Source organism: Pipistrellus hanaki (assembly GCF_964339955.1).
Source record: "Pipistrellus hanaki genome assembly, chromosome: 18".
Lineage (NCBI taxonomy): Eukaryota > Metazoa > Chordata > Mammalia > Chiroptera > Vespertilionidae > Pipistrellus > Pipistrellus hanaki.
Window position 1 is genome coordinate 35,818,461 of NC_140520.1, and position 22,113 is coordinate 35,840,573.

At 45.7% G+C, this 22,113-nt stretch overlaps 1 protein-coding gene across 1 annotated transcript in view; it reads left to right on the plus strand.

The window, feature by feature from the left end:
• Positions 1–330: 330 nt before the first annotated feature.
• The window catches only part of GJA5 (gap junction protein alpha 5), a 45,836-nt gene continuing 24,053 nt past the window's right edge, over positions 331–22,113 (plus strand). Inside the window, exon 1 of the mRNA XM_084867132.1 lies at positions 331–390. The gene's annotated coding sequence lies outside the window, so the exon portion shown is untranslated. The remainder of the gene's footprint in view (positions 391–22,113) is intronic.

Consider the following 22,113-nt stretch of genomic DNA (forward strand, 5'->3'; position numbering starts at 1 on the left):
AAGGCAAGCTCGCGTCCCCGGAGCCCTGCGCCCATACAGCTGGCTGGGCAGCCCCCTGGGTGCCGCTGCGGCCCCGATCACTGGGGAAACACACAGAGTATGTGGCCTCGTCACCCCGGCGCATAAGTCCTCATGGAAAGTTGCCATTCTCAGGCACCAGGCATGCCCCTGAGCGCGCTCCCCAGGGTGACGCGGGGACAGAAATATCCCGATGTAAAAATATTCTCCAAGTGGTACAAGTTCAATTACCCTTGGCCCCCATGTGCTGTGGCAGCTGGACTGTCTGTGTTTATTTGTTCCCCGGCCTGAGTATTCCGAGGGACTGCATTTGTCTCCCCGTCTCCTCCCCAGCAGGCAGGGAGCCCGTAGACGAGGGGTCGGCAGCCTCAAGTAAGTGGTGGGCGCCGGGGTGGGGGCGGCTGGGCCCCGGGGTGGAGATCAAAGGAGGGCTGCTCCTCCTGAGGAGACGGAACGGTCCGGCCGGGCGTCCATGTGGCCACCAAGGGAGGGGCCTCCCGGGTCCCACTTACTGTAGATGGACAGCCTGCTTCTCTGTGTCCTCGGCGATGTGGGAGGGAATCGCTCGTCTAATAAGGAATAGTGTAAGGAGAGTTGGCAAAGACAACCAGTGATTTAAGCAGTGGGACCCATGGCTGTCTCTGACTCCCCTTTGGCTGGCCGGTGAGGAGTAACAAAACAAAAACAAAAAAAGAATACCCTGATTGGTGTTGTTCAGTGGTTAGAGCATTGGCCTGCACACCAGAGAGTCTCTGGTTCAATTCCTGGTCAAGGACATGTACCTGGGTTGCAGGTCATCTCCACTCCCATCAGGGTACATGCGGGAGGCAACCAATCGATGTGTCTCTTTCACATTGTGCCCCTCTCTCTCTCTCTCTCTCTCTCTCTTTTTCCTTCTCTCTCTTTCTTCTTCTTGTTCCCTCCCTTCCACTCTCTTTAAAAATAAATGGGGCCGAAACCGGTTTGGCTCAATGGATAGAGCGTCGGCTTGGGGACTGAAAGGTCCCAGGTTCGATTCCGGTCAAGGGCATGTACCTGGGTTGTGGGAACATCCCCAGTAGGGGGTGTGCAAGAGGTAGCTGATTGATGACTCTATCTCATCGATGTTTCTAACTATCTCTCTCTTTTCCTCTCTGTACAAAATTAATAAAATATATTTAAAAAATAATAAAATAAAAATAAATGGGCAAAATATCCTCACTAGGGTGAGGATTAAAAAAACAAAGAACAAAGAAATAAGAAAGTGGAGTCCCTTGGCGTAGCCTGCTGGGATTGGGCCGAAACTGGCAGTCCAATGCCACCTGCCACTCCTGCTCATCCCGGCCCTCTGCGGCTGCCGCTGCTGCCGCTTGGTAGGTTACTTCCGCTCCTCTGGGGTCTCCGGGAGGCTGTGGCCAGCCATGAGCCCTGTGTCTGTTGGTCAGCTGAGAGGCACTCCTGGTGTGGGAGCACACTGACCACAAGGGGACAGCTTCTGCCCTGAGTGTCTGCCCCTGGTGATCAGTGTGCACCATAGCAACCGGTCAACTGGCCGTTCAGTTGTTCAGTCACTTAGGCTTTTATATATATATATATATATATATATATATATATATATATATATATATATATATATATATATATATAATATGCATAGCACAAGGACACAGACAATAGTGCAGTAAAGGCATGAGTGTGGGTAGGAGGGGTGGAGGGGGCCAGTGAAGAGGAAAAGGGCAATATCTGCAATACTTTCAACAATAAAATTTAAGAAAGGAAATAAGAAAGAGCTAATAAGCAGCCATGGAAGCTCTGGCCAGGAGTCAGACCAAGGCAGGGTCAGCAGGGAGAGGGTTCGGGAACTGCCCCACAATCACCTGGCTGCTGAGTGGTCACTCACTGAGCCTACAGTATGAGAAAGACGAGGGCTCAGTTCATGCTGCTTCTGTGATTTCAGCAACATCACTCACTGTCTGAGCTCCCACCTCTGTGAGAGGCTCCGGGCACAAGAGGCTGGGCTCTGGAGCTGGATTAGTTACAAAGCTCTGGGAAGTTACTCACCTCCTGGGTGCCTCGGCTTCCTCATCTGTCAAGAGGGGATAGAAACTGTGACTGCTTCATTGGGCCCTTGTAAGGATGGAACGCAGGAAGGGCTGCATATCCTTACTATTGTTAGAACCATTGTTTCCTCTGCCATCCTCTTCCTAGACTGATGGGGTCTGAATCCCAGGGCCCCAGCGCCCCCATTTCCATCTCTCACTCCATCTCAGAACACGTCTGAATGCAAAGGTTGCCACATCCCTTTCTGGTGGGGATGTGAAAAAAGGGCAAACAGTTTTGCCACATGCTGCATGTGACAGGAACACAATCCGATGGGAAGAGTGGGGTGATGACTCAGGAAAACAGATTTTAGTACAAGTCCAGCCACACTGGACACGTCTGCTTCCCTGGCCCCAGTTCCATCGTCGCCAAAGGGAGTGATTGGGAGCAGGTGATCCGAGGGGCTCCTTCCAGAGCTGACATTCTGACTGTGGTCTGATTTACTTTGAGGTGTGATTAGTTGTAAAATTTTGAATTTCAAACACTCTCCTAGATTTAAAAGCTGATCATCAGATCTTCTCCTTATCTTAGCTCGACATATGCCACATCACCACGAGCCTCGTGGCATATGCCAGAGTAACCTTCAAAATAACAAACTACAAATATGTATTAAACTTTAAAAAAAGACACAAATGTGTCACATTTTTTATTATACATACATGATGATGGGTGGGTTGATAATAAAGGAATTCATACAAGGATAGCAAATAAAAATAAACAAGTCATATAAGCTGAACTCTATTTATGCAGTTGTATAGAGCTAGCCGTATATATCTCTATCTACAGATAGATATTTTGTGATACATATGTCTAGTAATATATAGGTAGATAAATCTAAGATACATCACACATAGCCACCTAGTTCCTGGACCCTTCTGTCATAATTACCTGGAGCACTGCACTTAAGAAAAAAATGTTCATGATTTAAAAAATCCACCACTTTTATGAAGTCACATGTGTCTATATAGTTTATATAGACATTTAATGGTGATTAAATGACTTTTAATGGTGATTATTTCAAGATGGTAGCATTTCAGATGATTTTTAACTATTATCCAATGGTTTATGCATTGTGAATTGTTTTTTACATTGAGTATCCTATATAATAAAAGGCTAATATGCAAATTGTCCCCTGATTGGGGAGGGCTGGCTGGACCCCACCCATGCACAAATTCATGCACTGGGCCTCTAGTTATATATACAATCAGAAGAATGAGCCCTTTTCGTGGTGAAAGAAGAGTATCTAAAAGTCACTCATTCAGAGACTAGTATAAAGATAAAACTTTGAAAGGGAAAAATCAGCAAAAGGTCTGATGTAATAACCAAACTTCACAAAAACTCTGAGTCTCCCAAGGTAATAAACCCCTAACACGTGTCTCTAAATGCGGAGTTTATGATATTTTGTTCCATGGTTGAGTTCAAGGGCTTCATGGACAGCTCAGGGGACTGACTACAGTGGAAAAGGCTCAGAAATGCTCAGAGTTGGGCAGTCGAGCCTTTGAAGACAGTGGAGTACTTCAAAGTACTTCGAGAAACGCTTTTCTTTGTGTAGATTATTCATTTTCTTTCACTTTACAAAACTATTCATCATCACGTTTGCAGTGGATGCTTCAAAATGTTAATACTGGGGAACCCTTACACTGGGCCCCCCATCTCAGCCTGTCCCCCCAAAACACACACACACACACACACACACACACACACACACACACACCCCTACCTCAATCCTCCTATGAAAGTGCCCCCTCCCAACTGCAGTCCTACCCCAGCGTGGCCCAGGCAGCGTGGCAGCCGCTCCCACAGCCAGGCTGTCGGAAGAGTGCTGAGTGCTGAACAATGGTGGAGGAAGCTGGAACAGGGCGCTGGGCTGATAGCCTCACAGCCGGCGTCTGGGGCAGGTGCGGACCTGGGCCCACTTCCTCCACACCGGAGCTTGTCTGGATCAGGCTCTTCTTGGGAACAAAGAGTCTCAGCAGCCACGGCTCCGAGAGTGGGCAGGGGGAGGCGAGGCTACCATCGTAGGAGCTGGTGCCTCCAGCCCTGCTCATTCCCCCCTGTGAGCTCATGTGAGGGACCTTCCAGAAGCCACTCAGCAACATCTGGGTGGCCTGGAGAATTCTCCTTAATGAGGGCAGCCCTACACAGTCCTCTTGCTTCAACTCACTCTTTTTTTTTTTTTTTTGAAAAGAATTCTGCTAAAAAATACCCACTCAGTGCTTAAAACAGTAATAGTAACAAATGTCTATTAAGCACTTATAAAGTGCCAGGGGTCAAGCTTTATGTGTGTAAGCTAATTTAATCTTCACAGCAGTTTTTGCCACTTTTATAGATGAGAAAACTGAGTAATAGAGAGTCACTTTCTCTAAGTCCCATAATGCGTGAGTAGCCGATAGAATTCAAACCCAGGTCTAGCTTTCCCTTGAACCCATGCTCTTGACCTCTGCTCTATGCAGCCACATGCTGCCCTCAAGCTGTGAGCAAGGCAGGCGTGGCCCTGTCTCCCTGGAGCTTACCCTCCAGCAGGAAGGAAGGACCAAAGAGTTGACTGTGGTGAAGCATGGTGAGAGAGGAGAATGGAAGGACCCACAGCAAAGAGCTGACCACGCTGGCCAGATGGAGACATGTTTTCGTGAGACACACTCTAGAATATTTCATGGACATAAGCCAAGTTTAAAAGCATACTCTGGCTTGCCAATACCTTGCCTGAATCTTTGATGTTAAGGAGCTACCTTCCTTGGATGATTCAAGGCTCAGAATCAGTTGGGGTTGGTGGGTGGGAGCAAGGTGAGGAAGAAATTCATGTAAATTCAACGTGGAGATTAGGAAACTTTTCTCCTTCAAATCCTTTATTTCATCTTGTCCACAAATTGTGTGTGTGTGTGTGTGTGTGTGTGTGTGTGTGTGTGTGTTTTAAATATATATTTATTTATTTCAGAGAGGAAGGGAGAGGGAGAGACAGAGAGAAACATCAATGATGAGAGAGAATCATTGATGGGTTGTCTCTTGAACGCCTCCCACTGGGGATCTAGCCCGCAACCCTGGCATGTGCCCTTGGCCAGAATTGAACCTAGGACCCTTAAGTCTGCAGGCCAATGCTCTATCCACTGAGCCAAACTGGGTAGGGCAGTGGTCAGCAAACTCATTAGTCAACAGAGCCAAAAATCAACAGTACAACGATTGAAATTTCTTTTGAGAGCCAAAATTTTAAAACTTAAACTTCTTCTAACTTAAAGTTTTTCTACTTCTTCAAAATAGACTCTCCCAGGCCGTGGTGTTTTGTGGAAGAGCCACACTCAAGGGGCCAAAGAGTTGCATGTGGCTTGTGAGCCGCAGTTTGCCGGCTGCAGGGCTAGGGCATTGTCCGATAATTTTGGAATTTCCTCTGGCAAGGAGAATGGGAGATTCTCTTCTCCCCAAAACATTTCTTTTGACCACTACTTGGGGATTCTAAGTGTGCAGCAGTGAGTTGGCCTTCTGGAATAGAAACTTAATTACAAGAAGATACACGATTGTCCATATTTCTTTCTGTCTACATGAAAATCAAACCTTACCTTTTTCATTCTAAGAACTCTGGTAAATAAAGGATTTGCTCCCTTATCTGATTCTGCAAAGACAGCAAAAGATAGTGTCAAACATATTGCAACTGCTGGAGCCTCTCCAAAGCAGGAACATGGACGGGAGCGTCATAGAGTGCCTACGGAGGGATGGAGAATGTCCAAGGTTTCCTAGGAAGCTTGTAATTGCCAAGTCAACAATTCCGGGGAAATTGCAATCGAACTCTGTGCTGGCTGGCGAATCCCCTCTGGCCATTTGATTCATTTCAACCCGCAACTACTTAGCCCCTACGGCATAATGCAGGGGGAGAAAGAAGCGTTAACTTGGAGTCCAAAAGTCTGGGATCTAAACCCTGTTGTTAGCGACTTGACCTTGAGTAAATTCTTTAAACTCCCTATTCTTCAGTGACTTTATCTGTCAAATAAAGGTTACGCTTACCTGACAAGATCATTTAAAGGATCAATACAATAATTGTAGGGGCCCAATAAATGACATCCCCATTCTCTGTCCAAGTCCGGAAACAATGGGAGAGCTGGGTGCAGGAGTGGGCAGAAGGGGGTCAGGATAGGACCTTTATTACTGCCGAAGCCTAGTTCCAATGCTTAGCTTACTGTGTACAGCAACAGTGAGCTCTTCTTCAGGGTCACCAGCTATGCCACTCAGATTGGTAACTCAGGCTCTTTGTGCCTCAGTTTCTTAATTATAGTAGAACCTACCTCATAGGGCTATTGTGAGAAGAAAATATGTGTAAATACAGTGCTTAGAACAATGCGTGGTAGAAAATAAACATACCATAAATATTAGCGATTTTTATCATCCATCTTTCTCATAGCTAAGATGAGGGGATGTTCTTTTCCTGACACTCATCTTGAGCAGCATGGGAAAGAAGACAAATTTCAGATACAGCTATGCCACTGTCAAATAGTGAGCAAAGAGGAGCAGGTTAAATGCTAGCTTCCTGCCCACAGGAGGCTCCCTAGGAACAAAGTGTGTGTGTGTGGGGGGAGGGGGGGCGGGAAACTGGGAGGGGGGAGGCAGAGATACTCATACCCATGTGACTGGTGGGTCATTGAAACTTTTGCCTTCAGGGGCCCCTTCTGCATAAAAAGGGGTGAAAATTACATATGCATTGGCATACTAGTAAAGATAAATATACTAAGATGATATTTTAAAACATTTTATTTGACCTAACTTAAATGTTTCTTTTCTTATTTAAAATTTTTTTTAAAACATTTTTTTTTTTGTGGCTCCTAAAACTATTAGGGACCCTAGCCACTGTGCCAAGTCGATAAGTTGGCTTTGCATGTCCAGTCCTTGTTCCCAAATTTCCCAAAATCCCCTCCTCCTTTCTTGGGGAGTATTGAGTGAGGCCCAATGGAGAAAGGTATTGCTCCAGAGGAGAGATGAATTCAGGAGATAGGGTGGTTCCTAGACCCCCAGCTAACATGCTAAAAAGAAATGTGTGACATAGCCGAGGTGAATAAGACATTCTCACTACTCCCAAGAACTAAACAGAACACAAGGCAGAGGGAAAGAAATGCAAAGTTGGAGAACAAGTCATATGCTGAGGAATTTCTAGAAACAATTCCTTCAGGGAATGATTGAGCTTGGCCTTGAAGTATCAAAGATGTTTTCTAGACAAGAAAGGCTGGGGTGGGAGGAGAGGTCATTCTGGACTGTGAGACTGGCTAAAGATATGGTTTCACACACAGGGATGTTCTGGGAATTGAATTCAAAAGCATCCACTTACCTTATTCTTCTGGCTCAGAGGACTCTCTGTTTGATGTATTGTTGTTGTGTAACAATGGGTAGAAGGCAGGAAAGTTATCATTTATTCAGTATCTGTTGTGGGGTTGAACCCTGGAGTCAAAAATAAGACCACCGGAGGCTGCTAATTGATTTAAAAAGCAGGCAAGGATTTATTGAGCTGGCCAGCAATGGCCGCGAGAGCACCACACGCAGGTGGAGTCCACCCTCATGACCATGCCGTTCCAGGTGTAGGCAGTCCCTTTAAAAGTCTAAACCACAAAATTTTTCCTTTGTTCTAAATTCTAAATCCTACATGCTGGGAACAGCCGGCAGGGTCATTCCCAGCCACATCCTGCTGGACGTAGGAATGTGGACCCATCTTGCGAAAGCAGATAGTTCAGAAGCAGAACTGAGCAAAGTTAATCTCTAAAGGTTATCTGCACTTTCAACTCCTGGAGCAACTGAGTCAATAGGAATCAATTTCCTGTGGTCCTGGTCCACAGGCTCAGGAAAGTTACCTTTGTGAGTTTCCAGGTCTCAATCTGGAAGCTGAGGCAACTGCCCTATTGTTTAAGCAAGTAAGTGCGTGCAGAAGCCAGAATAGCAGGGTTAAAGCTCAAACAGCAGTTTTTACCTAAGTATGGTTGCTCCCATACTTCAGTATTTCCTATGTTTCCAGTGCTTTATAGGGGGCAACTCATTTAATCTTCACCCAGTGGTTTCAGGTGGAACTCATTGTCCCCACTTTTTCAGACGAGAAGGTTGAGACCCTGAAAGTATAAATGACGTACCGAAGGCCACAGAGCCTGGTTGGCATCTTCAGAAGATACAACAGGACACCTGAGTGCCGAACCAGGGCTCTGTTCCCTGCTTCCTTGAAGGTTTCAAAGGGGTTTCCTAAGGGGTCTACAAAGGGAGTTCTTACAATTGCATTGTAGATAGAAGTTGTCTTGGGGCTTCGTTTCTGTCATTCCACTAACCACTCTCTCAGACCCCGGGGCATTTTCCCTCTCTTCACCCCATCTCTGTTGGGGGCCCCTCCGTGCCTGCTTTCATCTGTTGACAGTGCTGCCCTTTAGGACCCAGAACTCTGCTCTTCTAGGATCTCTGCGTATGATTCCAAGAGGGATTGGTTCTAGGCATCCAATCACGGATGCTCCTGGTGCCTGAACCAAGACCGTGCTGGGTTTTGGGAGCTGACATTTCATGTTCAAGTAGCTCATATTTAGCAAGTGCCCGCTCTGTGCCAGGCACTGGGCTTGGCATGTTCTCACATATCTTCCTACCCTTTCAGCATTCCTCTGACATAGGCATTATTAACATTTTACTGGGAAGGACCCTGGAACTCGAAGAGATCATGTAACTTGTCCAGGTGACATGAATTTAAACCCAAAAGACTCCAAACTACTATCTTTAGCCACAATGGGGTCCAGCCTCTTTTAATACCTAGAGCTTTACATCAAATCCTTCTGCTATTTGTGAGTAACCGGCCTCTCTGCCTTTCTCCAGTTAATTTCATTTTCTCAAAGTTGTTCATTGCTTTCAAGTTATCTTTTACATGGCTCTTAGTCTCTCAGAGTTTTGTCTTTTGGCTATTTCCTGTGAAAAATTTATTAATTATCTTATATCTGTATTTCATTCATCCCTTTTGTTATAGATATACAACAATCTAATTGCTATGTATCTGTTTTTTAATTGTCTTTTTGCTTCTTGCTTTCTTTCATCTTCTCCTTGCAATGACCAGAAGAGAAGGATGGCAATTTGAATGTGGAATTCATGGGCAGGAAGATTCTTTAAAAATAAATAAATAAATAAATAAATAAATAAATAAATATATATATATATAAAATTGATTTCAGAGAGGAAGGAAGAGATAGAGATAGAGATAGAGACATCAATGATAAGAGAGGATCACTGATCGGCTGCCTCTTGCACCCCCCTCCCCCCCATTAGGGATTGAGCCCACAACCAGGCATGTGCCCTTGGCCAGAATTGAACTTGAGACCCTTCAATCCACAGTCTGATGCTCCATTCACTGAATCAAATGGGCTAGGGCTGGAAGATTCTTTTCCCTCTAGCAGGACCAAGCCATGAGAAGGCATCTGTGGGTTTTGTCTCTTAGCATCCATTGCCCTTCTTCATCAACACCAACATTCTGCTTGGGGGGCCCTCTCTTTCCTGTTGCTATTAGAGGGAGTGTAGCGATGGTGAATGTCTCAGCTTGAATCCCAGTTCTGCCATTAGACCACCTGTGTAATCTTGGATTGGTAATTCAAGCTCTTTGTGACTCAGTTTCTTAATTATAGTAGTATCTACCTCATAGGGCTATTGTAAGAAGGAAATATGTGTAAATACAGTGCTTAGAACAATGCGTGGTAGAAAATAAACATACCATAAATATTAGCAATTTTATCATCAGTCTTTCTCAAGGCTAGGATGAGGGAATGTTCTTTTCCTGACATTCATCTTGAGCAGCATGGGAAAAAAGACAAAATTCCATTAGAGCTGATTTATTTGGATAATCGTGCCTTGAAGAAATGGTTAGTTACTTCCTGCTCCCTTAAATCTTCAGAAATTTCTTTTATTCTGTCCCCACAACCAAACTTTCAACTGATTTTCCTCCTCGTCATTTTCCTCTTCCTCTTTCTTCTCCTTCTCATCCGCCTTCTCATCCTCCTCTGACCCAAAGTAATAAGCATTGATTTATGATACTTCCTGCCAAGGAATGTTTACTGAGCATCCCTTGCACATGGCCCCTTAGCCTTGGCTTAAATACTTCTATAGAACAATTGTCTCTCTCACTTTGAAAACATTGGTAAACCTATGCAAGGACTTCCTTATATCAGGCAGAAAGTCTTTCTGGGACTCTGGAGCCAGAATGTTTGGGTTCGGAGCCTAGCTCAGTCATTTAGTTGCTGTGTGATTTGAACAAGTTGTTCAGCCTCTGTGCTTAGAGGATGACAGTAGTAGCCAGTTTACGGCATTATTGTCAAAGATTCGGCGTCATGATGCTGTGAAGCACCTAGATGCTGGATAAGAGGGAGTTAGCCTTCTTCCTTCCCCTCCTTCCCATCAGCCTCGGCTCCTCTCTGTGGTCTACACTGAACAAACTGGGAAGATCCAAACCTCAGTCTTCAACTTGCCTGCCTCGTTACCTCATCAAAATGAAAACACAACAAGGCTTTGTGTTAAAATGTGTCCACTTCCATACATAATTTTAATTATGCAAGATGGGTAAGTCATAGAGGTCTACAGTAAAGCACAGTGCATACAGTATTTACAATACTATATTGTGAACTAAATTTGTTAAGAGGGTATAATTTATATTAAATGTTCAATCAGAGAGAGAGGAAGAGAGAGAGAGAACTTTTAGAGGTGATAGTTAAATCTATGGCATACTTTATGGTGATTTCATAGATGTATACTTACTTTCAAATTCACCAAGATGTAGACATTAAATATGTACAGCTTTTTTGTATGCCAATTATCCTATATAATAAAGAGGGAATATGCAAATTGACCATCAAGCCGTCACAAAGATGGTGGCACCACAGTGGAGTCAGGGTTTCTATAGCACAAGATGGCTGCACCCACAGTGGAAGCTGAGTTCCTGTAATGAGCCTTAAGGAGCAATCAGCAGGGACCTGATGCTGTGTGGTGCTGGGCCAGGGCAGGGGACCTGAGGCCATGCCCCCCACTTAGCAGGGCTTGACAGGGGACCTCAAGGTGCACCCCCTGTCCTGGTGCTAGGCTGGAAAACCTCATGCTGCTCCCCCCAGCCCTGGGCCAGGGAACCTGAGGCCGCATCCCACACCCCAGCGCTGGGGGACTTGAGGCCACGCCCCCTGCCTGGTGGGGCTCCACAAGGGACCTCAGGCCGCACCCCTCGCCTGGCAGGGTTTGACAAGGTGTGCCCCTCATTCTGGTGCTGGGCCACGGGACCTGAGGCTGTGCCCCCCCACCTGGTGGGGCTTGATGGGGGGATTTCAGACTGCGCCCCCTGCCCAGTGGGGCTTGACACGGCACCTCAGGCTGCACTGCCTGCCCTGGTGTCAGGCTGAGGGACCTGAGGGTGCACTGGGGGACCTGAGGTGTGTGCTGGGGGACCTGAGGCTGTGCCCCCTGACTGGCGGGGCTTGATGGGGATGAGGCCAGCTGGGTCTGGGTCTTGCACAATTTTGAAGCACCACGAGTGGGCAGGGATTTAACTCTGGGTCCTGCATCATGCCCCAGACTGACAGGAGGAAGGTTTTCATATACATCTTACTAAGTTTCTTTCATCGCTGACACTCCTATTATAGAGAAAGGGCAAATAGCAATATTAAAATATTTCCTCTAGTTAATCCCCCTTTAATGTGCATGAATTTCATGCCCTGGGTCACTAGTACCTCAATAATAATAAAAAATAATTATCCAAAAAACATATATGCATAACCCATAGACACAGACCACAGAGCAGTGATGGGTAGAGAAAAGGGCGGGTCAGGCCGGGTGGAGATGGATAACACTGGGGGAAATAGGGACTTCTGTAACAGTGTCAACAATAAAAATAAAGAACAAAATAAAAAAACAACAACAATAGAATGTTGGGGGGAAATGACCCACTTCCTTCCATCCCAGGAGGGTCTGTGCCAACAGCTTCTGGAGTCCCAAGCCTTTGGGTGCTGCCTGGGCCTGAGGGTGAACACGGTCAGAAGGAAAATGGCTCAAGAAGGTGCATGAGCACAGCAGCCTGTAAATGGCCTCCCAGCCTGTCTGGCTCATCCCGCCCAGGCCTGTGCAGAAGCCGACCAGACCCTTCCCTCACTTCGCCTGCTCTGCCCCGGGATCACGGGCAGGCTCTGTGCTAAGCTGTTTCCGGCTACAGACATGCCACTGACAGGCCTGAATAATGACCACTGACAGGAAGAGCTTTCCCTGTGGCTCGGAGGGCGAGAATCTGATGGATAGAAACATCGGTTGCATGGCACTTTGCATTTGGGAGACATTAGTTCATTACGATATAGTGATGGGTTGTCAGAGGCGGAACAGCCATTTTTCAAAAGGTAGACCCGTTTACAACGAGGACAGCTTAGCTTAAAGAGAGGCAGGGACTTGCCCATGTCACACAGCCACCAGGTGACAGAGCTGGTGTTCGAGTTGGTGTTTGCAGTTCTTTGTGATCTGCTTGTTCTGAAGGCTTTTGTGGCTGCTGGGGGGTGATTCCTGGTATCTCATCACTTTGCCCTTGAGGCCATGGGGCCAAGACATCAAGAAGCAGGTGGGTGCTAAGTGAAATAAGCCAGGCAGTGAAAGAAAAATAGCACACTATCTCACTCATTTATGGATGATAAAGAACATTATAACTTGATGAACAACAATATAGATACAGAGGCAGAGAAGCATCAAAAAGACTGACAAATTACAGCGGGGAGGCTGGGGAATGTTGTGAGCGAGGGGCGAGATAAGAGATCAACCGAAGATCTTGTATGCATGCACATAAGCACAACCAATGGACACAAGACATTAAGGAGTTGGGGGTGTGGGGGGGCGGGGGCATATTCCAGGGGATAGGGGAGGCCTGGGGAAGGTCAATGGGGGGAAAAAGGAGACATATGTACTACTATTTGTAACACAATAAAAATAAATAAATAAATAAATAAATAAATAAATAAATAAATAAAAGACAGTAAGAAGAATAAAAAAGAAATAGGTGGGTAAGGTAGGAGGGAGGTTTCAGAGGAAAACTGAATTTAAGAAGTGAAGGGATTAAGAAGTACACATTAAGAAGGTAGTTACAAAATAGTCACAGGGGTGTAAAGGACACAGGGAATATCGTCAATAATATTGTGGTAACTAAGTATGTGTACTAGACTTTTCCTGGCAATCACTTGGTAGGTTATATAAATGACTAATCATTACATTGCACACCAGAGACTAACATAATATTGTGTGTAACTGTAATTGAAAAATAAAATTTAAAAGAGAATCAGGTGGTCTGAGAACCCTTGGACTTACAGACTTCCTACTTAGAAGCAGGGGAACGTTAGGAGGTAGGACACAGCTTGAAAGGCTCATTGTATTTGGTGAGGCTGCAAGGGTCCCCTGGAGAGAAGGAGAATAGACTGGTGAGTTGGATGGAAGTGGTGTCATGGGGAGAGTCAACTTCCATTGTCTGTTCCTCCTCCCAGCTGTGAAGTCTGAGGGAGCCTTCTCACTGAGAGGCTTCGTCTTAGAGATCTTCCCAGAGATTTTAAGGAGAACAAGTTCTTTGCTGGTTTCTGTTTGGACTTTCTTGGACCCAGGGCTCCCAGAGTGAACAAAGAGCCCATTATTCTATGGTGGAATGCTGCTGGGGTCTTCTTCCAGCCCTGCTTGTGAGCTACAATGCGGCCTTTACTTCCCAGCCCTGGCCTGGCTGTAGGACCGACCTCTACCTGCCATTGCTGGGGCTGCTGAAAGCAAGGAGCAGGTGCCAAAGCAGAAGTGATTTTCTTTTTTCTTTTTCAATTTAATTTTATTGATTTTTTACAGAGAGGAAGGGAGAGAAATAGAGAGCTAGAAACATGGGTGAGAGAGAAACATTAACCAGCTTGGGGATGTGCCCGCAACTAATGTACATGCCCTTGACCGAAATCGAACCTGGGACCTTTCAGTCTGCAGACCAATGCTCTATCCACTGAGCCAAACCTGTTTCGGCCAGAAGTGATTTTCTATTGAGTGTGATCCAGAATAAAGCACTGAGAAATCATCCTGGAGAGCCCTGAAAACTGGAGTCCTGACTCATCCCTTTCCTCAGCTCCCGCAGAACAAATGAATGCGGTTTGTAAAGTTCTTAACAATCTGGCTACAAACTCTAGCTGCTTCTTCTTCTTCTTCTTCTTCTTCTTCTTCTTCTTCTTCTTCTTCTTCTTCTTCAATATATTTTATTGATTTTTTACAGAGAGGAAGAGAGAGGAATAGAGAGCCAGAAACATCTATGAGAGAGAAACACTGATCAGCTGCCTCCTGCACACTCCCCACTGGGGATGTGCCGGCAACCAATGTACATGCCCCTGACCGGAATCGAACCTGGGACCTTTCAGTCCACAGGTCAATACTCTATCCACTGAGCCAAACCAGTTTTGGCAACTCTAGCTTCTTTGCAAGCCAAGCTCTCACATCCCTTTTGGTCCAGCTGTGTAGGATTATTCTCTGCTCGTCAAAGGCTACACCCCACATCCCTCTCCCTCTTCGTGCATTTGTGCATGCTGTCGGATGCTGCCTGGGGTAGACTTCCCCTGTTCTCTGTCTGGAGAACTTCTATTCACTCTTCAAGACACACCACTTGAAGTGGCATCTCCTCTGTGAGGCTTCCTGGCACGTCCATTGCCTGCTCTTTTCTCATCCTGTTCTTATCTCTACTGGAGCACTTCCCATATTGTCATACAGTTTGTTTTGTGGTGCACAGACATTGAAACCAAACTGCCTGCATTCAGATAGCAGCTCTACCACTAACCAGCATGTGACCTTGACAAGGTCTCTGTTCTTGCTTTCCTCCTATGTAAAATGGGGACACTAATACCTATGCCACAAAAATTACTATGAAGATTAAGTAAGCTAATGTGTCTTGAGGACGTAGGCCACTGTCTGGAACTATGTGTTAGTCATCATGATCATCTGTTTGAAGTCATCTGTCATGATCCCCTACTCTTCAGGCCTAACTATCTGTGCTAATAGTTATCTGTACTTCAACCATCGTGATTAGGCTGCTTGCAGACCTGGAAGTGAATGGAAATCTCTCTCTCTCTCTCTCTGCATCCTTCCAGACATACATGGTTCCTGTTTTCCATTCTATGTTCCTCTGAGGTCAGAGCTCCAACTCCATCCCCTTTATAATCCTTGCCTCTCCTTCCAGCATCATTGTCCAGCCCCCGTGGTCCAGATATACCTGTTGGAAATCACCATGTCCTGGTTGACTTCACCCTCTAAACCAAGATACCATTTTTCTTCCAACTAGTGTTCCATGCCTATGGGACCTGCAGCGGTAACACCCTCAGTTGGCTCCCAGAGAAGACTGGGAGCACCTTACACTTTAGGACACCTCTAGGGTTTTACTTCTTTTAATGATTGAGTCACTTGAATATCTCGTTCCCAGCACAGTACCAAACTCTGTCTTTTTTTTTTTTTTTTTTTAATGGATGGGTGGATGATGGAAGAGTAAGTAAATAAAGATCAGTTACAAGTGGGCCATCCATTAGCTTTAACCACCCTATACATTCCCACAGTGTAGTGGTCAGTGTGTTTGACTGCACCTAGGTTTTCTGTTACTGACAGCAGAAAGCATCCTAATTGAAACACCTCATTGGGCATACTTTTGAGTTTTCAATGCAAGTGCAATTGAAAATGCCTAAGAACATATTTTGTGTTCTCCAAAGTGCCGGATGCATAAATGAGGGGAGCAGCTATAAGAGCATAATAGTTGGGCACCCAAAACAAACGTCACCTCCTTCCAAGCTTGACTGACTAGTATGGAGAGAACCAATTACCTTGAGTCATAGAGACATCACATTTTAGAACTGGAAAGAACAGCCAGTGTAATTTAGCCCAACCCCTTCCTTTTACCAAGATGGAAACTGAGGGCCAAAGAGCATTCGTGACATCTATGTCTTGACTGCGGATGTGTCAGTTAGGCCTGAATCTCTGAGTAGTGCATTTCTCCCCTACCTCGCTGTCCCATTAGCACGTGTCTTTAATGCATGTCCTCGATGTCACAGGCAGAGCTGGTACCTTGATCCCAGGGACATGTGGGAGCTCATGGAAGCCTGGGCAGGACTGGAGGCAGGAGGCTTGATGGGGTTGGCAAGAGCTTTTACAAAGTTTGGTGAGAGTTGTTCTGGGCAGCAGGCTTGATGGGGTTGGCAAGAGCTTTTACAAAGTTTGGTTTAGCTGTATAGGATCTAACCTTCTCCCCTATTCACCTATAGAAATTGTCTCCCACGATTGTTGAAAGGCTTTCCAGGCTCGGTCAAGGTCAGTCTTATCTCCCCCAGTGTTTCCCCACTCACCCGCACACTTCCTTTTGTGTTTATGTGTGTGGTGGGAAGGGGTGAGCTGATCGAGAGAGGCTGGCAGTTTTGTTTTGATTTGAATTGTTTTGTTCAGAAATTCTGCTTTTTCCCATGAGCTGTTGGCAAGGCTCTGAAGCGAGGGCTCAGAATCCCACGGAGGAATTAATGTGAGGTGGAGAGGAGATGGGCACCAGGTTACTGTCTTAGAGATTAACCTTCAATGTGGTGATGGTTATATTCATAGAGAAATGAATTGTCCAATGACAGGCCATTAAAATGAACTTTGGTAAGTCCACAGAGTAGGAAACGATGTGAGCCAAGGCCTTGGCAATGGGCGGAGAGTAAATTGCTGACATCAGCCAGGGGGTACCACATTGATTTCCTCTCACTGCACACCTGATAATCACTAAAACGGAGATGTCTCTCCATTGACATAGAAAATGTCTCTGAAATATTGCTAAGTGGGAAAAAGAGCATAAAATAGTGTTTATAATGCAATTTCAAATTTATTTTAAAAAATGTGTAAGAATAAAAACGTGTTGGATAAAAAAAAGTAGCAATATCTTAACTGCAGTTATAGGTGATTTTAACTCCTGTTTGTATGTTCCCTGTATTACTAACGTTTTACAACATCACACTATTACTTTTTATAATTAGGAAAACACTATAAGGGTTTGAAAAGTAAAGCTTTCTGTGTGTGGCTGGGCTCAGAATTAGATTTTATGAAAGGGATGATGCTGAGCTGGTCAGTCCTGGCACAGGAAAGTGAAGTGATCAGTAAAGGTTCTCTTTCTTTCCTATGACGAAAGGAAGGCAGATGAGACCGTTCTCAGTAGAAACCCCTGGAGGGCAAGATATATTCCTGGAGTTCCCAGTCAGAATTTGGCCTCATTATTTCCCAACCAGAGACCACCTTACTAGGTTGCTAGAGCCCTCAGCATGCTCGGCACTGCTGTTTAAGCAGTTTTATGCCTTAAATGAACTTTTAAGGGCTAGCCTGAGAAGCTAACCATCCTTTACAACATTGTTTCTATGGGAAAATATGCTCTAAATTCCACATTGCCAATTCACATCAGAGCTTTCAGGATGAAACCATTTTTAGTTTGAAGTCTTGTAGTCCTTTCCCTTTTATTCACTAACTAGTGGCCCAGTGCATGAGTGGGGTCTCTAGGCCTGGCTGGTGATCAGGGCTGATCAGGGCTCGGCTGATGGGGGCCCGAAGGCCCCAATGGGGTTGGGAGAGGAGGCAACAGTTGCCGGGCCAGACGTGGAAGGAACAGATGCCAATGCTGATGCCACCATTGTTGGCGCCCACCACCATGCAGTTCCCTACCTTCTCCCCCTGCCCCAGCCCTGATGGGGCCTGTGGCTGCAGGGAGCGATGGGGCATGAGAGGTTGTTGGCCAGTGGCCCCAAGGAGGGAGCCATCTCTCAGCCCCCCTGGGAAAGGAGCAACATCCACTGCCACCCACCCCCAGTTCCCTGTCCAAGCCCGGGGCCTGGCCCCAATTGGGTGATTGGGGCCTGCTAGCTGGGGGAAGGGACTGCAGGTGGTTGGCTGGCTGGGGGAGGTTGGCTGTGGGAGTGCTCTGACCACCAGAGGGCAGCTCCTGTGTTAAGTATCTGCCCCCTGGTGGTCAGTGCACATCATAGAGACCTGGTCATTCTGTAGTGATGGTCGCTTAAGCTTTTATATATATCAGTTATTTCAAGAATTCCCTCTTAGTTTGTAATAGATTGCAGACTTGTGGACAAATCCTTTAGCTTATGTTTCATTGTTAATCCAGCACAGTCACTAGGTTTTCAAAACTGGAAGGATGGTAGAAATGGGTACCAATCATTTTTAAATGAGCATTACTTCTCATTAATTGAGCTGTTAAGTTGCCCAGCGATCAAGAAGTTATGCTAGTGATTTATGTCTTCCCAACACTCCTCTTATTCTCACTGTGATAATTAATTTTCTGTGTCGACTTAACTGGGCTGAAGGTGCCCAGGTAACTGGGTGTGTCTGTGAAGGTGTTTTAGGAAGAGATAGCATTCGATGCAATAGACTGAGTAAAGAGATCTTCCCTCACAAATTTGAGTCGGCATCATCAAATCTGTTGAGGGTCCCGATGGAACAAAAAGACATAGGAAGATGAATTCTCTCTCTCTCTCTCTCTCTCTCTCTCTCTCTCTCTCTCTCTCTCTCTCCCCCCCCCACCCCCCCCACCCCCCCCCCCCCCGCCTGAACTGGGGTACTCATCTTATCCTGCCCTCAGCTATTGGAGCTCCTGGTTCTTGAGCCTTGGGCTACTAGGACTTATATTGCTTCCCCCCTCCAGTTAGTTCTCAAGCCTTTTCGCCTTACACTGGGAATTATATCATCAGCTCTACTGGTCCTCAGGCCTTTGGAGCCAAATTGAATCATACCACTGGCTTTCTTGGTTCTCCTGCTTGCACATGGCATATCCCAGCCTCCATAATTTCATAAACCAATTCTCATAATATCTATCATCTATCTATCTATCTATCTATCTATCTATCTATCTATCTATAATATCTATCTATCTATCTATCTATCTATCTATCTATCTATCTATCTATCATCTATCTATCACCTATTGGTTCTGACTAATTCTTTCATTTGCCTTTCCCCAATTGTTGGGAATGGCTTTATGGAAACAATTCCTTATTTTAAGGCTGTGCACGCATTTCCCCAACATATCTACAAATTCATTGAGGTCAGGGCTAAGTCTTACAGTCTTGAAGCTCCCTTAGCACTTGGGACTTGACCATTAATAAATACTTGGAAACCTTCTGAGGTATTGGAAAGAGTACTGCTCTAGCTGTGATGAAAGCTGGGTGCTGGACTTGGTTAGCTGTGTGAGTTTTGAGAAGTTGCAAAACTAAGGAATGGACAAGCTGATCTCAGAGGACTTTTCCATATCTGATAAGTGTTTACTGAACTGAGAAGTACACGGCACCTCTCTGGGCAGATTTTAATCTGTTTGATAAGAGACTTCTAGGTCAGGGAAGGTGTCGAACATTGAACTCTGTCAGATTTGTTTGCTGTTTCAGTTTCTTAGGAGATGGGCAGAAAAGAACCTTTTTTGACCTTCTAGACCTGGAGCAGTGATCTTTGACCTCTTCTGGGTCAAGAAAACTTTGTGAATCAGATTAAGACTATATATAGTCTTTGTTTTTGAATATGGGGTTCTTGAGGACCCATAAAACCACCATAAAACTTCCAGGCGTCCATTCGTGTAATACTAAAATTGCCTGGCAAAAATTCAAATCATCAAGTTCTCTATTTGGTCAAAGATGTTTAAAAACAGCATAAGAACAAACGTTTTTGCATCTCCTCTCAAAAACCTTCAAGATCTAAGGTCCTCTCTAGCTCTCGGAGACAAGTTGTTCCAGGAACTAGAGAGTTCAAGAAATCATGTCTTTTCTCTAGTTTTTAAGAAGATAAGCTCCAGGGACTTTCAGTTCAGGGCCCTTGCAGAGGATAGAGGATCTATCCAGCTCTAAGGGAAGTCCCCAGGTTTCCTCTATTATTTGAGAAATTTGGCTCCTGCTCCTGACCTTGGCCTCACTATCCTCATTTGGTCCAATCACCCTTTAAGTTCTTTTCAAGCTCTAGCATCTTGCTATCTGTGAGTCCTTGATGCCTGTGTGGCGCTGATACCACCTCTACGAAGTCGTGATTCTGGATTCTAACGTTGGTCTACTGCTGTCGCCGAGGACGTTTCTGTGCACAGAGAAATTTTGCAGAGCAACCTGCCTGAGAAGCATTTGGTTTCCTAGAGGCCTTTAAGAGGAGGGCAGAGGACAGAATCTTGGGGCTCTTCTGCTCTGTTCTAAGAAGAAGGAACTTGTTAAGAGCCATCTCAGGAGGCAGATGTCCACTGGGCACATCTATGCATCTAAAATTCAGGGGTCCTCAAACTTTTTAAAGTGAGGGCCAGATCACGGTCCCTCAGAGAGCTGGAGGGCCGGACTATATGAACTACTAATTCCTACTGTAACACCGTGGCTGCACTCACTGCCCAAAAAACCTGGCAGGCAGGATCAGACTCCCCTGGGGGCTGCATGTGGCCCGCAGGCCGTAGTTTGAAGACCCCTGATCTAAATGAAACCCTTGTCCAGAGGACCAGGAAAGGCAGGCTAGCATCAGGGCTTTAGCTGTGGCTTGAAGAAACAGAAATCTCTTCTCCAGGCACGGCCATTCCCCCACTTCCATGACTCACCTCCTCTTCGTCCAGAAAGTCTTGTACAGAAATTAGTTTATGGGTCCCGTCCAGAGGTCTTTAAGTAAACAGTGCTCCCAGGCCTTTCAGCTATCCAGACAAGCTCCATTCCAGGCCCTAGGGAGGAAGCTAATGACTTGTAGTTACTTTGCTATTGTTTTCCGAAAACAATTTGACTTCCTTTCAGATTAGCCTCAGAGTTCCTTCTTTACAAATTAAGGCACTGGAGCCAAGGAAGGGCTGAGCTCACCAGCTCGGTAGCACAATGCTCCAGGGCAAGATCTCCTTGCTGTAACAAGTTACAGAGGCCCCTTGGGGATGGGGGGCAGGGAGCTCGTGCCTCTGCTTCTCTCCTGAGATCTCACGGCCATCAAAAAAAAAAAAAGTGAAAATAATGAAGGGGTATGGTGTCCAAAGAATTTGTGAAGAGGGTGTCATTGTGACCATGTGACCTACAAGGGTGTTGAGGCTCAGTGGTTTGCCTGACATAGCACAACTAAGGGACAGGACTTAGATTCTGTCTCCAGTTTCCTGACTCTGAATGACAATCTTTTTTGATGACCTCTTTGGAAGAGGCCATGCAGATGCAAAGAGAAGTCATCTGTCCAGAGCTGTCAGTCTGGTCTATCCTATGAGAACTGAAACCTACATTTGAAATTCACTAGGTGTGGGGTTAAGTGGCAGATCCCTGTCCCTCTCTTCCTCTCCTCCACATCTTCCAAAGCTGGGGCTGGATTGAACCTGGTGTTGGGGGAGCCATTTCTGAACCTCCCTCCTGCTAGAGGCACAATGGAGGTTCTCAGCCGAGTGGCCAGTCCCTCTGGCCATAAAGGTAGATCCTTACTGGTTTTTCCATGACAGAGGCATCTTGACTACTTTTTATGGCACCTGTGGGACTTCTTTTTGAAGGGAAGTGGACCTTCTTACATTTTTGCTACTGCCGATCACCACTCTGCCCCCTATACCACTACCACTGTCACTTAGAATCAAAGCTGGTAACCCTCTAATCTCTCGTACCCATCTGTACATGTGCCCACTTAAGCACTCATTACATTGCATTCTACTTACTGGTGCACAGCCCGTGTGCCTCATTCTTCTTTATATACCCAGTTCCTGCACATGGTATGTCCTCACTGTCACCGAATTATTGATTAGTGATCGAATGACTCTACAGAGCAGATGGTGTTCTTCAGACTCTGGGAGGAGGGTGCTGGAGGGAAGTGTAGGTTACTCTGGAAAAGCAGTTGTTATGTTCTCAGACACAAAGGGGAAGGAAAGTGTGATAGTTACTTTGGGTGTACAACCTGTATGGCCATAGCTGGTGGCCTTGCTCCAAGAAGGCAATGAAGGCGTGCATAACAGTTACAGCTGTAACAAGGGTAACAACATGTTTCTGTGGTAACACTTAGAACTCTTTCCAAAGTACTTTCCCTTCTATAATTGACTTTGAT